This window comes from Petaurus breviceps, unplaced genomic scaffold, assembly GCF_028583685.1.
Source record: "Petaurus breviceps papuanus isolate PSGF00001 unplaced genomic scaffold, PetGlider_PUasm1.0 90919, whole genome shotgun sequence".
In the NCBI taxonomy this organism is placed as follows: Eukaryota; Metazoa; Chordata; class Mammalia; order Diprotodontia; family Petauridae; genus Petaurus; species Petaurus breviceps.
In genome coordinates this window covers 43,769,751-43,782,125 of record NW_027187378.1, presented here as the reverse complement: position 1 = coordinate 43,782,125, position 12,375 = coordinate 43,769,751, and the positions used below count along the sequence as shown (strand labels likewise).

Sequence of the window (12,375 nt, the reverse complement as noted above, 5' to 3'; positions counted from 1 at the left end):
ACAAGTGGATCAACTTCTGCCTAAACAGGTAGTCCCACTGGACCATTCTTGGAAAATTGATGACCAGCTTCTAATTAAAGATCTCCAGGGAGGGCACTCTACCTTCCCAGGTAGTCCATTTTACTGTTGTACCTCTTTAATTATTAGGACATTTTTCTCTAAATTAAACTGCACTCTTCCTTTTTGTACTTTTTAGTTATGGATTCTCATTTTGTCCTCCAGGTTCAAGCTAACCAGCCCCACTAAACATTCAGAGAGCTATCTTATCCCCTCAGCCTAATTTACCATACATACATCCCTAATTCTTCCAACTAATTTTCATATGGCATTGCCTGAAGGGCCCTAGCCAGAAGGGATGTCACTCCAAGCTTTCCTATCCCTTCTCTGCCTCAGATCAACACAAAGTTCAACCCCAGATTCTCTACCAAGCTTCCTTCCCCTTTTCCTTTCTTGGCTGGAATAAAACCCTAACCCCCATCATTGGCAGAGATAACTCAGTCCCTTGAGAGCACTCAGAACTTTAGGTACACCTCCCTTACCTACCTTGTCCTCCCAGTGGTGAGTGACCACTCCTTTCCATGCTTTCTACCGCGAAAGACGGATTCCCCAATGCAAACTCAGAGCTCGGCAGCTTTCCATTTGCCTCGCCAATTAAGAGCCCCATTGGGGTTAATTTCCTCTCCTGGAGTTTGAGCTCCTTTCAAATACAGGCTTTTTTCCCCTGTTTGTATCCTCAGTGATTAGCAGAGTGATGGGCATGAAGCAAGTTCTTAATATATGTTTTTCATTCATTCATTCATTCAGTCAGCTAACATTTTTGGGGAGGCAAATAGGGGTAAGTGACTTGCCCAGGGTCACACAGCTAGTGTCTGGGGCTGGATTTGAACTCAGGTCTTCCTGACTCCAGGGTAACATCCTTTGTGCTACTTAGCTGCTCCCAGAAGACATTAAGTGCTTTCTATGTACTAGGGACTATGCAAAGCCCTGGAGATACAAAGAAAGAAAGAAAACTGTCCCTGCCCTCAAGGAGCTTAAAATCGATTGAAAGAAAAAGCACATATAAATCAGAACAAAGTCTGCACATGTGGACATGTGGGAGGGACAAGAGAAAAAAGTCAAAGATTACAGGAGATTTCAAAACTGGGTAACAGGAAGGGTTGTGGTACCTTTAACAGTAATATGGAAATTCAGAAGAAAGGAAGGTTTTTAGAAAAAAAGGGCATTTTGTTTTGGACTTGCTGAATTTGAGAAGTCTATAGAACATATAGTTTGAAAAGTACAAGAGACAGTTGGCAATTTGGGATCTGTACTCAAGAGAGAGAATAGGCCTGGATATATAAATATTGGAATCATCTTCATAGACATGATAATTAAACCTATGGGAACTAATGTGATCACCAAGTAAAAGCATAGAGAAAGAAAAGAGAAAAAGACCCAGGATTGACCCTTGGTGGCGGGGCACCCACAGTTTAGATGCAGTGATAAAGACTGAGAAGGAGCAGGTGGGAAAGCCAAGAGACAGCAATGTCACAAAAGCCCTGAGAGAAAAAATAATCAGCTATTTCAAATGCTGCAGAGAGGTCAAAGAGTATCAGAAACGAAAAAAAGAGTAAGAGATTATTAGTAACTTTTGGAGAGAAAAATTTCTGTAGGATGATCAGGTCAGGAGCCAGACTGCAGAGGCCTTAGAAGAGACTGAGAGGGGGAAAAAGAGGAAGCATTGATTGTAGATGGATTTCTCAAGGATCTTAGCTGAAAAGGGGAGGAGAGGTATGGGATGACAGTTGGCAGTTATAGTGGGATCTGGTAAGGTGGCATTTTGGTTTCTTTGGCTTTTGGGGGGGCTTGTTTTTGTAGAGAGAGGAGATCAGCATGTTTATAGGCAGCAGAGGATAGTGAATGGGGAGATGATTTAAGAGTAAGGGGATGGTGGAGAAGTCAATCTTTTGGAAAAGATGAGAGGAAATAAGATTAAGGGTATGCATTGAAGTGTTGGCCTTGGCAAGACATAGGGCTACCTCATCATCAGAGACTAGAAGTGAAGGAGAAGCCACTAGGGAACAATGCCAGAACGATGGAGAGAAGGAAGGCCTCTAAATGGCCTCAATTTAGGGGTGAGGTATGATGATTCAAGGTCCTCAGAAGAGAAAGTGGGGGAGGGAGAATACTGTGAGAGGCTTTAGGAAAGATACAAAGGGTTGGAATAGCTTCTATGGTGGGTGGGACATGATCTCAATTATGGAAGATTGGTAGGTTTGCTCTGATCTAGTGAGGGGTCAGTTTGAAACTAGCTAGTCTAGTTAATAAATTAAGATAGGAAATAAAAAATAAATATGCATGGATAGAAGGAACAAAATTATAACTTTTTGTAAATGATGGGATAATTTACTTTACAAAACCTAAGGAGTCAAACCCCCAAATTAATGGAAACAATAAATTCACCAAAGCTCCAGGATAGAAACTAAATCCACAAAGATCATCAGCATTCCTATAAGCTTCTCATTAAACCCAACAGGAAGAGGTAGAAAGAAAAATGCCATTCAAAACAACTATAGAAACTATAAGATATTTGAGTGTGTATCTACCAAGGTGCACTCAGGGGCTGTATCAATACAACTATAAAACATTCTTTGCAGAAATAGACAGACCTGAACAACTTGAGAAACATTAATTGTTGAGGGGTAATTTGAGCCAATGTAATAAAAATGGCAATGCTACCTAAATTAATTTACTCATTCAGCACTTTACTAATCCAACTACCAAAGGAATATTTTAGAAAACTAGAAAAATAAAAAATGGAATTCATATAGAGGAACAAAAGAACATAAATATCAAAGGGAATTAATTTTTTAAAAGTCAGAAGAAAGGAGATCTATCGGTACTAGATCTCAAACTGTCCTATAAATCAACAATAATTAAAATGAAGTGCTAAAAATTAAAAAGTTGTTAAGCAGAACAGATTAGGGACAGAACACAGAAACAAAAAAGCATGGTAATAACTTCTACTTTGGTAAATTCAAAGATACCAGTAAGTGGGAGAAGGACTCACTAATTAAAAAAAAAATGGGAAAACTGGCCAGCAATCTATCCAAGATTAAGTTTAGACTAACACCATATCTTATATAAAGATGAGTTCCAAAAAGATATGTGATATCAATATATAAGGTCACATCATAAAAAAAAGGGCAAGGAAGAAATTACCTTTCAGATCTATGGATTAGAGGAGGTTTCATGACTAAACAAGTGATTGAGAGCATAAAACAAAAAGAAATAGAGAATTTAGATTATATAAAATATAAGAGGTTTTGAATAGACAAATTTAACACAGTTAAGATTAAAAGAAAAACCAGCAAATGGCAAATATTTGCAGTAAGTTTATCTGATAAAGGCCTCATATAAATAAGAACTGATTTAAATTTATGTAACTAAATGCTATTATCCAATAGATAAGTGATCAAAAGAGATGAAGAGGAGTTTTCAAAGGGAGAAATGCAGTTATCAACAACCAGAATTAAAAAATCTCTAAATCGCTAATAATAAGAGAAACACAATGACCTTTAGGAACCTTTTAGGTTCAACTTCATACCCATTAGATTGGCAAAAAAAAAAAAGATAAAAGACTTAAATAATATCACTAGGGCTACAGAAAAACAACACATCCTTGGTAGAGTTAACAATTTGTCCAGGCATTCTGGAAAGCAATTTGGAAATACGCCCCAAATGTTAATAAACTGTATATACCTTTTGCCCCAGGATTATACTCCAAAAAGATCAAAGAAAGAGGAAAAGTCCATATATGTAAAATATAAAGCAGCTTTTGTTGTAGTTGACAAATAAATATCAGAAAATAAAGGCCTGTCCTATTGGGGAATGGCAAAGCAAATTATGGTATACAGAATTAATGGAATATTGTTTTACCATTAGAAATGATGAAGTGGACAGTTTCAGAGGAAATTGGGTAGATCTCTATGAACTAATGGAGATTGAAGTAAGCAGAACTATGAGAACAATTTATAAAATGACAACATTATAAAGAAAAACAACTTTGAAAGACTTTAGAACTCTCATCAATACAATGACAAACCAGAAGATTGAAAATGAAATTCTCCAGTCACCTCTTGCCAGAGAAGTAATGAGTTTAAAATGTAGAGAGAGAGACATACATTTATTTTCAGGAATCAGCAATGTGGGGATTTGCTATGATGGCTTTATGCATGTTTATGACAAGCATTTTATTATTTGTTGTTGTTCCCTGGGGGGAGGGGCATGTTGCTGTTTGTCCTTTGTTCTTGAAGAGGACCAGGACTTCCGGAAGATGATGCCATAACTTGCAAATGAATTGAATTTACCTGAGGAAGTCCTATGCAAAGTCACCAGTTTTGCTTTCTCCTCCAGAACTATCTAGGCCCACTGGCGAGATACCGATCCGGAGGACTGGAGATGATTCAGACGCAGTGGGAAACCTTGGCCTCTTTAAGCTAAGGTCTTTCCCAGGTCTCAGTTTGACTGAGGCAATACCCATTCAGTGATTAAGGCTAAGTAAAAAATGAGGCCAAGAATGGTCTCTCTTTTTTTTTTTTTTTGCCCTTTCGACCAAATTATTTTATAGCCACTTAAAATATCATCCAACAAAGGACAATGTTTACAGCTGGGAAAAGCAAAAGACAGCTTGTACACAACGCAAAGGCATTTACAAATCCATCGTGCCCACTGAATAATAACTTTGCTGCTGAAATTTCTTAAAACTTATCAAACTTAAAAAAAAATAAGCTGAACAATACAAAAGGAGGGGAATATTTCGGTGTGGTCTGTTCTTTTCAATTTGCTTTTTTAAAAAAAGGAAAAATGTTCTGTTTCCCCCCCAAACCAGTAATAAGCAAGAACTACATGCAGCAGTGTGGATGTTAAGACATTTCTCAAAGTCTTTGCAAATAAGTCCAAGGTGGGGATGGGACGGGGAGGAAATCAATAGAGAAACATTGCTACAGACACCATAATACACAATAAATTTAGATAATTTAAAATAAAAAAGGGGGACGGGAGGCAAGAGGCAGCATTTCAGCAGCAAAGTGCTCAATAAAAAGTATATTGTAGAGGGGTAAATACAAGGAATCTGGGGGGAGGGTAGGAAAAGGGATCAGCAGGATGGGCGAAGGCCTCAAAAGAAATACAGTGTAGTTGTTCTAGGAGGAATTACACGTTCTGAATATGGAACTGCCCGGAATAACTTTGGTTCTCTTGTATTTACATCTTTGAAGACCATGATTGAGGCGATATTTCCACAATGGTAGCAATAATTGGGATCTGACCATACTGTCACCAGCTTTTCATCAAACATAAATTTATACCCTTCATGCACCAGTTGATGTTCTCTGCAGATGAGTTTTAAGTTGTTATTGTGAACAAACTCATTTGTGACTTTTGCTCCAAAAAGCCAACCTGCACCCCGTGGACTGATTGCCCAAGTATCTAACATCTTCAGGATCTGACCACACCAAGTCACAAAATGCTCCTTTGTGAGGAATTTCCTGATTCCTTTCAATGGTTCGGATTTGATCCAGTGTTTTGATGTCTGGAGAAAGACCACCATGGATGCATAAATCTGCTCATCTATTAAAGCTGCTACTGTGAGCATATCAAAGACTTTGGTACAGTATCTCCAAGCATTAGCATTCCCATATTTGGTTTGGCACTCATCATAAAATCCATAAACCTGTGTTATCTATCTACTCTCGTGATTTCCTCGTAAAAGTGTAATACGATCAGGCCACTTAGCCTTTAGTGCAAGAAGGTAAGTGAAGGTCTCCAAACTGTAGTAACATCTGTCTACAAAATCACCCATAAATATGTAGTTTGTATCTGGAACTTGACCTCCAGTTCTGAAGAGTTCACAAAGGTCATAGAACTGTCCGTGTATGTCTCCACAAACTGTGACTGGTGTAGATACTGGCTGAACATTTGACTCTTCCAACAGGAGGTCACAAACATCGTTTGTCATAGTCACATAATCGCTTCAGGTCGTTCTCTGGCAGATACTTGCAGAGTCGGGCGATCTCCACATACTTGTTCAAGTCCAGGGGCGCCATTTTAGGAATCCAAGAATGGTCTCTTTAACCTAGTTTAAAAAAAAAATCAATCTGAGTGAAAAACCTCTGGGTTTCTGGCCAAAACAGAAACAGTTGCTATTGACATCTACTCTGAGCCATAAGGGCCCAAACAATGACCAGGTGGGGCTTAGGCTGGCACCTATTTATAATGATGAATAGTTTTAAAAAAATATTAGCAACTGGAAGTTTATTGTTGATTAGGTCAGCACAGTTTTGTGATTTCTTCACATACTGCTCAGTAGCACGAGTAGGAATGAAGGAGGCACATGGTGGGAGTCATATAGGGTTGGGTTTTCGAAAGGTTTCATCAGTGACAAAATAAAGGGACATGGGGTTTGTAAGGTTAATGGGATAGAAGATCTAACCTGCCCATTAATAGGCCTCATATGGAGCCCTGAAGCAGAGCCAATTAGGCTCTGGGCCATAGGGATCCCCATACCTTTCCAATTAAGTACTGATTTCCAAGCTTATCAGCACTAAGACAATCAAGTCTTTGATTGGAAACAGTATATATATATGTATATATATATATATATATATATATATACACACACACATACACACACATACATACATATGTATGTATTTAGGTATGTTGTATTGCTTGGAGGGAGATGTGTGGGCAGAGAGAGATGGGTCTGAGAGAGAAGCAGAAGGAGGGAAGAACTTGGCTAGGGGAACTTGCTTGTGGGGACGCTTGACAGAGAAATTACTTGCAATGTGGGTGTTCCCTGGATTGGTGATGAGTATCTTGCTAAACCTTGCTTTTTGGTATCCTAATAGCACTGTGCCAAATGAATGCTTTGGTTTTGTCTTGGAGGAGGAAGGTTTATTATGTTTTGCAAACAAACCCTGGGAATATGTATGCACATTCATAGCAGCTGCTATGGGTATCTCACTGGGATAACAGAGTTCCAGAGGATAGTGGAAAATTGAGCTCTTTCCTTAAGGTTTTGAGATTGGAAAAGGAAGAGTGTAGTCAGAGCATGGGTGATAGCCTGGGATACTACTGAGAAATGGAAGGATTAGAGGTAATTGTCAGAAGAAGAAGTAAAGTTAGGAGGAGTGAGACTCAGGGAAAGATGGAAAGGTAAACTATTGTGATCAGAGAGAGGAAATGAGTTCTTGAACATAGAAGCAGAGCACTTGTGGGTGGTGGTAAGATCAAAGTTATGACTATTTCCATGTGTAGCTAACAAAAAGGAACTGGGAAGTCAGGGTGTTTAATCACAAATTTAATCAAAAATCAAATTGTTTGTTAAAGTCTCTTAGAATGAAAGAAGGAGATGGAATAGAGAGGGATGCTTTGAGCTAGGCATAGCCCTCACTGAATAAGGTGGGAGAATGTTTAAAGCTTCCAAAGGTAGGAGAATGTTTAAGGATTCCAAAGGCCAGCTATTGAGGGTCTACTATTTGCTAGGCACTGTGCTAATCACTGGAAATGGAAAAAATCTGAATTAGGTAATAAAATTTGTATTTCAAAGGGTATCACTTGAAGCAATATCATCCAGAGATAGTTAGGTCTCAATGAGTGTCAAAAGGTAGACAGCATGAGAGTGTTTGTACTTTACTCAGGAGGCAATAGAGATTTACTGAATGTTGTTAAGGAGAGTGATTTCATCAAGATGTATGTATAAGGATAGTTACACCAGAAGTATAAACTTGGCACTTCTGCCTCACAATAACCCTTTGAGGTAGATGATATTATTATCCACATTTTACCAATGAGGAAACTGAGGCTGAAAAAGTTTAAATGATTTGCTCAAGGGCCACACAGAGAGGAATTGTCCGAGGCAGGATCTTAATGCAGTCTATACCGACTCCAAGTCCAACACTCTATCTGCTGATCCACTGGGCTATTTCCAGAGAAAGTGCAGGTAATGTAACAGTGAGTTTTTCTAATGAAGGCAGGTGATTAGAATATTCAGGGTTCAAGATTTGTGTCAGCAAAATCCTAACCTAACCTAACCTAACCTGATGCTGTGAATTGTGACAAAACTGATGGAATTGAGGCCTAAATGGTCAGTAACTAGTTTTGTTTGGAAGTCCCCTGATCAGAGCATGCCCATGTTGTACCAAGGAGGTAGAAACCCCAGGCTCATCCTGCGCCCAGTCAAGAAACCTCTTATCATCTTGGTTACTCTCCTTTGGACATACTTCAGCTTGTTAATGTTCTTCCAAAAAGAATATTATTCGAGATCTGATATGAGCAGTAAAAAGGAGAGCAATAATGAACAACTAGTATTAGTAATATGGACTAAGAAAGAATGGGACCCAGATTTGTGCTTCAGGTAGAAGGAAATAAATTTTGAAAGGAATGGAAGATGGAGCAGGAGAAGAGACCGTTTTTGTCTTTCATATGTATTCCATACTAATTCTAGGGTAAATGTTCTTCTACATACATCTGGTCATATCATTCTTCTCAGTTCCATATTGACTCCTGAGTAAAGTTTAAATTCATTTGTAGTACATTCAAATATAAGCATATTATTAGTATTTATTATTTATGTAATGATGATAATGATAAGAGTGATGAATAAAATCTCATAGGATATATATTGATAGTCTTTAGGGAAGTTGAGTCTAACCTCACAGATAAAGTTTTATGGGAGTTGTGTGTGGTTTGTCCTTGTTGAAGAAGACCATGACATCAGGAAGATGATGCTGTGATTTGCAACTGAATTGGATTTAAGTGAGGGAGGGTTGTGCAAAGTCACCCAGCCTCACTTTCTCCTCTGGAGTCATTTGGGTCCAGTGGTCAGATAAGGATCAAGATTACCGGAGATGGCCCAGAATGTAGTGGGGAACTTTGGCCTTTTTAAGCTAAGATCTTCCTCCAAGTTCTCACTTTGACTGAGGCAACACCCTTTCTGTGATTAGGATGATTTGATAAGTGAGCCAAAAGATGACCACTTTAATACAAAAAAAAAAAAAATCAAACTGGTAGTGGAAGACCTTTAGAGTTTCTGGCAAAAATAAAAACAATGAACAATTACTATTTATATTTGCTCTGATCCATCAGGCCTAAACAAGAACTATTATGTGGTGCCTGGATAGGGACCAATTGCTGGCCAATCAATGAGAGCAAGAGTAAAGCTGGATTTAATGCATGGTCTTTAAGAAAGAAATCTAGCCAGTATACCCCAAGATATCTAGGTAGGTGTAGGAGTATATAGCATGGCAAGAGAACCCAAAGGCATATGAGTTTCTATGGAGAAACTGTCCAAGGGCAGCCAGGAAAATGATGTGGATCCAAGATAATATAAGTGTAACACAAATGACTGGAAAATCAGCATACTATAAACCCCCTCAGATAGTGTGCCAACCACTCTTTCTCTCACCTTCCTCTTTTGTATTATACCTCTAAAATTATCTCATTAAAACTTGGATTACAAGTTTGGAGATAGAAGGCGTATCAGAAACAATCTAGTTCAAACTTCATAATTTTACAGATGAGGAAATTGAGGCCCAGAGAGGTTATGTGATACATATATGTTCATGGTCATACAGGTAGTAGATGAAAAAGCTGTGATTTGAACATAGTCCTAACTTTAGATGTTTTCCCTCCTCAATCTATTTTCCACCCAGCTGCACTGCTCTAGACTCTTCTAGCATGCCCCAAGAACCTCTTCATCTCATAAGATGATATCATTCTTGCAACACACACCTCTTTAGTTACCCTCTTCCTAGTGTCCCTCCCTAGCTTTGATTGGAAGGCAGAGATTTCTCCTCCCAGAGCCTCCATTTAAGGGTTCAGTCATTTCTTCATTTGCTCTGGAGTTATCCATCATGCCCTTATGCCAAGTGACTTCTTTCTCTTGCCCTTACTTTTCTTTTTCTCTTTGTCTGTTGTCTTCCCCCAATCACTTATAAGTTTCTTGAGGGCAAGAGCTGTCTTTTGCTTTTCTTTTTTTTATCTCCAGCATTTAGCCAGGGCTTAAATGACTGACTATGCTTCCTTCCTTAGCCTGCTCCCACCTTTGTCATTCTATAATTCAAGGATTCTATGATCTTATCAAGGTGACTAATGGACAGATTCCTAAATAGCACATAATAGAAATGGTACTGCCTTATCCTCATTTAGTACCTGTGCATTTTGTTTTAATCCCACTCCAAAAAGGGAGACGAATAGGTTGCACCAATGTCTTTGTTAACTATAAAAGAATTCTCTTGAAGTCTCAAGAGAGTCATAAGCTATTTACAGGTCAGTGAAACTTTTGCCAAATAACAACTCACAGGAAGATAGTTGCCATATCAAAGTCCACTGCTCTGCTCCTCAGTGTGCTGAAAGCTCCCTAGCCTCTTCATTGCAGGAGGCTGGCTTTCAGTTTAGTTCCACAGACACTTCCACACTTTCTTAAAAAGTCTGTTTCAATTTGCAGTGACTGAGAGATCTGGACTTCTGCAGGCTTGTTCTGGGCCTGCTCAGCCGAGGATAGCTTTTAAGGGAATAGCAAACCTGGGTTCACTTGAGTTTTCATGAGCAATTTAAACTGAAGTCAAGAAAGTCTAGCGGACTCTAGAGAGAGCAAAACAAACAAGAAGAAACCTATTAAAATGTCAGGTGAAAAGAAGAGTGAGCATGGCCCAGTTTGGGCCCGTATGTTTTATTTTCTCTGAGAAACTGGCCTTGATATGCCATAAAACCACCCTTCTCACTTTCTCTGAAGGGTCAGGAGGCAGGAAATCCAAGGAATTCAAAAGAATTAAACTTGGAATCAGAAGAACAAGATCAAGATCCCATATATCTGCATGAACCTAGTCAATTCAATTAACATCTCTGTGCCTCAGTTTCCTCATCTGAAAGATGAAAGAATTGAATTAAATGGGCTTCCCACTCTATACCTATGATTCTATGAGCCTATGAAATAAGAAACAGATCTCTACACCAGCATTATCAGACCTCACCCCATTTGATGGAAATAAAAAGCAATTGCTACTGAATATACATCTACATAGAGGGAAGATTAAGTCAATTCCATTGACTGAAATGGCAACTGGCACCTTCATATGTTTTGCCACTGGTATAAAAAGACCCACAGATGAATTTAAATAGTTTTGCAGACAGTAGATGACCCTGCTTGTATTGGGGTTGGGAGCACACACACAGGAATTAAACGTATTACTTGCCCTCCTTTTGTCCATTAATAGTAAAGTGGAGATTTTGGGCTCTGAGAGCCTAAAATTCTTTAAGAAATAGCATTCCTAAAAACCATTCTTTTGCCACTCGAATACCATTTTTATCATCCATTAGATTAGTATTGTAAAATGTGGTATGATACAACTCATTTTTATTCTCATTTTGACGTTTCCTTTGTTCATTTTTGTCCCAAAGAGCACTAGTATGGGAGTTAGGAGACAGATGATAATGCCAGCTTTGTTTCAGCTCTACAATTTTGGGCAAATCATTACTTTCAACAACCCTTGTCCTCAGTTTCCACATTCAAAAAATGAGGAAAATAGAATAAATTGTATCTAAAGTCCTTTCCAGGTCAAACATATTATGATTCTATGAGGATTGAAAATATGAGACTTTTTTGTTTGACTCCAGAGGACAAGACAGCAGAGGACTGTGGAGGATTTGAAAAGAAGTAATTTTTAAGTTTCATGTTAGGGAGGGGGAAAAATATCAAGACACTTTTGCTTAAGTCTAAATTTGCTTATTTTCAACCTCTCCCTGTTGCTGCCATGTTATAGTATTTAGAATTAGTGGAGTAGTCTGCCTTGGGAGGAAGTAGGTTCCCCATCATCAGATGTCTTCAAAGAGAAGCTTTAGGACTATTTGTCAGATGTGCTTTATTGGAGATTCTCGTTCAGGTTGCTCAAGAAGCCCTCTGCAGACCACTCCAACTTCAACATCCTTTGACTGTGAAATGCAAGTGAAAAGTAAGTGAAAGAGCATAGACAGTCTGAATATCTGTAAGACATTTACAAATATGTGAAGAAATACGCTAATGTATATACATATTTTAATGAATCTTAATCATTACAAATATTTCAAAGTGGGATGGGCTGATAGTGAGATTTTCATGACTGCAAGTCTTTAAGCAAAGACAAGATCATTACTTAAAGACTCATAGATATGGATAAAGGCTCATAGATAGAGCATAGAAGGGACCTCAGGGTCACCTAGACTAACCTCAGTATTTTGCAGCTGCTGAAACTGAGGACTGAGGTTTTAAGCATCTTGACCAAGGTAACACAGAAAAAAGAAAATATCATCTATGAGATATGAACCCTGTGCTTTGGCTTCAGAGTCTAGAGACAC

General features: G+C 38.5%; 1 pseudogene; it reads right to left on the bottom strand.

The window, feature by feature from the left end:
* Positions 1 to 4,690: 4,690 nt before the first annotated feature.
* LOC138151847 (serine/threonine-protein phosphatase 6 catalytic subunit pseudogene) lies at positions 4,691 to 6,086 on the bottom strand (annotated as a pseudogene).
* Positions 6,087 to 12,375: the final 6,289 nt, after the last annotated feature.